The 4,585-nt window shown below is 52.9% G+C and overlaps 1 protein-coding gene across 1 annotated transcript in view; it reads left to right on the top strand.

The window, feature by feature from the left end:
• Positions 1 to 4,585, top strand: part of LOC134088085 (putative lysozyme-like protein) — a 22,531-nt gene that overhangs the window by 16,116 nt on the left and 1,830 nt on the right. The gene's annotated exons all lie outside the window — the stretch shown is intronic.

Here is a 4,585-nt window from a genome sequence, read left to right as displayed (position 1 = left end):
GTTGCCTCCTTGGCTCTCTTCTTTCGCTTCTACTCCTCTTACGGACTCTTCTCTCTTTTCGTTTCTCTCTCTCTCTCTCTCTCCCCCTCTCCCCCTCGGTGGCTCTCTTGTCCTGTTTGTTCAAGGCTCCTTTTCCTTCCCTCCAGACGTGGCCTCTCCCTTATTTGTACCCCTCCAGTGCTGCGAGCCTCTTCCCTCCATCCTGGCCTGTCTCCTGAGTTCCTCTCCCTCTGGCGGGGGGGTGGGGGTGGGGGTTGGGTGGTGGGGGGGTTGAGGCTGAGGTGGGGGCTCCCTGGAAGTGTGTCAGTGTGTGCTAACGTGCTTGCTGTGAGACAGTTTTTACGTGAGAATGTGTGTGTCTGTGCGTGTCAAATATGTACTGTATACTGTATGTATGTATAGTATATGTCTATGTACAGTATATGTCACGATATGATCTCATTGTGAAGTCGTACACAATCATGGTAGAAAATAAACATTGTCTTGAAATGAGGTTGAGTGTGTGTGTTGTGTGTGTGTGTGTGTGTGTGTGTGTGTGTGTGTGTGTGTGTGTGTGTGTTTCTAAGTTGAGAGGGGGAAAACAGGGTAACTGTGGGGGAGGATCAGCATTGTAAAGCCACAGCAGTGTTTCCGCTGCCTCCTTCCTTCTCTCAGCATGCCTCTTCGGTTTCTCTTCTCCTCTCCTCTCCTCTTCTGTTTTCCTCTCCTCTCCTCGCCTCTTCGGTTCTCCTCTCCTCTCCTCTCCTCTCCTCTCCTCTCCTCTCCTCTCCTCTCCTCTCCTCTCTCTCTTCTCTTCTCTTCTCTTCTCTTCTCTTCTCTTCTCTTCTCTTCTCTTCTCTTCTCTTCTCTTCTCTACTCTTCTCTTCTCTTCTCTTCTCTTCTCTTCTCTTCTCCTCTCTTCTCTCTTCTCTTCTCTTCTCTTCTCTTCTCTTCTCTTCTCTTCTCTTCTCTTCTCTTCTTCTTCTCTTCTCTTCTCTTCTCCTCTCCTCTCCTCTCCTCTCCTCTCTTCTCCTCATCTCACCTCACCTCACCTCTAATCTCCTCTCCTCTCCTCTACCTGGCCCACTCACTTTAGCCTCTTCAGGGACGCACCTTTTGTCTAGAGGGCACTTGAGGTAAGAACCTGGGGTGCTCTCTGGCTCTCTCCCTGCGTCTGGCACACAAGTCTTCATCTTCAGTGAGTCATCCTCCTCCCTCCCTCTGAATGAGGGTTGAAACAGGAAAGATGTTTACTACTGAATGAACTAGAGTCTTTCATAGGGCACACTAGTGTGGGTTGAGAATGGCACGCGCACACACACATTTTTATGGAGTCTTTTTACTCTTTATTCCTTCAGCCCCATACAGTTTTTGTTACTGTTGTATTTATGCTCTGAAAAATGTGTCACACAAGCCAACCACAGCCACATTAAGAGGCTCTTCTTTCATAACTAGCCCCCTCTTACCCTGTCAATGCATTTTGTCTGTTTATTTGGTTGTGTGTTGTGCTGTTTGAGTGCTTGTGTGAGCCTGTGTGTGTGTGTGTGTGTGTGTGTGTGTGTGTGTGTGTGGTGTGTACTCCCCTTGAGCCCCATGTGCTGTGCGCTGAGTGTGCCATGTTGGCGCTGAGGCGCTGGTGCCCGTGTATCCTGGCATCCTTGTGCTCCAGAGCCTGCGCTGTGCCAGCTCTGATCGCTGCCCTGATGACTTAATCATCTTACCCCCCCCAAATCCCTGACCCGCGTGTGTGACACCGCTGCTGGACATGGGTCAGCACAGCGGACTTCAACTCCATGCCCACACGCTGGACTCCATGCCCGCGCTCTGGATTTGTGTGTGTTTACACAACGAATTTAAGATGTGTATCTGTCTCTCTATAAAGCTATGGATGTGAATAGGCTCTATTGAATTTCTCGAGGATGTACTCAAAACACAATGGCCCATTGTGCGGGGTGGGGGGGGGGGGGGGGGCTTAAGGTCATTGTCGAGGCCCCGATATCAGATAAACTTCCATTTTGGTGCAAACGACAAAAGCAGGTCGGTTGCGGGTGATTTATGCCACTAGCTTAGCTGCGGCTCCATTGTGCGAGAGGGCCAGTCTCAGGGGCTGGACTGGAGTGGACTGGAGAGGAGAGGAGAGGGAGGAGAGAAAGGAATGTTCCCTTTCGCCGTGTTGGACCCCAGGCAGGAGTGGCCGGACGTCTTGTTCACACGTCCAGCAGAGGAGCGGACACACAGGCCGGACGGGAGCCCGGGGAGAGGGCAGAGACTTACAGCAGGGTGACCCGGCCAACACGGCCCCATCCGATGACACTGGATCACATGTCAGCCAGGTCGACCTGACCTGAGGTGGACTCAGCGTCGCAAAGGGTCCAGTGGAGAGCAGGCAGCAAACAGCCCCCACATGCTCAGTCCCGTCCAGAGTCCAGTCCACAGTGGCCGCCCGGCATCCATCTCCCTGGAATCTCCGAGGGGCCCAAGAAAGTGCTGGAAGCGGCTTTTGTGAGATAAATAAAAACTCGCCCTCTAAACAAAATGTCTTTGATCACGGTAACTTAACACTATCCATAACACTGTCAAGCCTAAACCGACGTCCATGAGATATCGCTTTGTCTGGCCGCGTGTGCTCTGGGATGTAATTTATCGGCGGATTCTGTCAAATGTTTTCATTTGCCGACGTCATGGCGTTCGGGGGGGAGAGAGAGACACGCGGAGCCGGAGGTCTGCGGTGAGGTCTCCGGTTGCGGAGCGGCGGCCATGATGGATTTGAGTAATTAGTGTTCCGCGGACACTCGCTGGGCTTTTTTCGCCGACGCCTGTGTTTTATGGGGATGTTTTTATTGCGGTGGACGGCGGGGTCGTGTCACGGCTGCGCAGACGCCAGATAATGCTAAAGGGCTTTGGCACCAGACGCAGGAGCGCTGTCCTGCTGACCTGAGAGAGAGAGGAACAGAGGGAGAGAGAGAGAAAAGGGGATAGAAAAAGAGGGAAGTAGAGAAGGGATTGAAAGTAGGAGACTGATAGAAATAGAGATAGAGATAGAGAAAGAGAGAGAGAGTGAGAGGGAGAGCTATTAGAGAGAAGAAAAAAGGAGAGAGAGGGAGGGAGAGAGAGGGAGAAAGAGAGAGGGAGAAAGAGAGAGAGAGAGGTTGTATCAGCTGTGCTGACAGGGTGGAATCGTAGGGGGGGGTGGGTGCAGGGGACGGATGTGGAAGTTTGTGAGCTGAGCAAGTGAACTCCTGTCCCAAAAGCGGACTGATAAAACAAGACAGTAGCAGGAAGAAGGAGGGAGGGGGGTGGGAGGTTGGGGTGGGGGGGTCCGCAGCAGGAGGGGGGAGCAGTGGATGTGGGATTTGGTGGGGTCACGGGAGAAGGAGAAGAAAACGGGAGGGGGAGGGAGAACAGGGAGGAGGCAGAAAGAAAGACAACACACACACTCAGAGAGAAAAACAAGAATGACCTTCCTCTCAGTAAGGATTAAAGTGTGCTTCCTGTTCATAACTCTCCCTCCACCCATCCACTCTCTCTCCCTCTCTCTCTCTCTCTCCCTCACACACACACACACATGCACATGCCTGCACGCTCAAGGCGGGGGGGGGGGGGGTGGGGTGGGGGGGGGGGGGGGGTATTCAGGCTATTTTTAGTTCCTCTGGGTCACACGACGACACAGTGTTGAAAACGCGAAAACGCCTCCAAGTGTGCTCTGCTTGGATCCACTGCCACAGAGGCCGCGCCATGTGGTTCGGTGACGATGAGGCTCCGCTCCCGGCCCTCCGGCCCCAGTGCACGTGGCCCCTAGGCTGGGCAGTAGGGGCAGCTGGGGCTGCCTGGGAGAGAGGGAGAGAGAGAGAGAGAGAGAGAGAGAGAGAGAGAGAGAGGGAGAGAGAGAGAGGCTCTGACCACGGCCTTCTGGACTGGAGATCCAGGGAGACGGGAAAACATGGCTGACCCGTGACCCAGTGCGAGTGTTTTGGGGAGAGTATATCACAGCTGTGGGGGTTGTGGTGGCTACGTGCAATGTGTGTGCGTCTGTGTGTGTGTGTGTGTGTGTGTGTGTGTGTGTGTGTGTGTGTGTGTGTGTGTGTGTGTGTGTGTGTGTGTGTGTGTGTGTGTGGGTGTGGGTGTGTGTGTGTGTGTGTGTCTGTGTGTGTGTACACACGAGTTTGTGTCTGTGCCGAAAGGCATGATTTCTGTGTTCTACTCCACTTCTCATCTACTGAGATGGGTACTGCTGGCTTAATCCTCAGCCCTCCCTCTCAGCATTGTATTAGCATGTATGCCTCTTCCCTCCCTCTTTCTCTCTCTCTCTCTCTCCATCTCTCTCCATCTCTCTCTCTCTCCATCTCTCTCTCTCTCTCTTGCACTCCTCCCTCATCTCTAATCTGTAATCTTTTGTTTGTTGCCCTGCCGGCTCCTCGTTCTGATTGGGTGTTTATGGAAAGTTAAATCTCTCACAATCCCCCCTCTCACTTTGTTGTTGCTTTATCACCCAGTTGCTCTCCTACGCCTCTCAGTGCAACATTTTGCCACGCTGTTCCCATTACTCTGTAAACAGTGTCCAAAGGTGTCCCATCGCTGTCTCCCCCTCTCTCTTTCTGTTGCTCTC

The sequence above is a fragment of the Sardina pilchardus genome, chromosome 7, assembly GCF_963854185.1.
Source record: "Sardina pilchardus chromosome 7, fSarPil1.1, whole genome shotgun sequence".
Classification (NCBI taxonomy): Eukaryota; Metazoa; Chordata; class Actinopteri; order Clupeiformes; family Clupeidae; genus Sardina; species Sardina pilchardus.
Note: the sequence above shows the minus strand (reverse complement) of the source record. Positions and strands in the feature narration are given on the sequence as shown.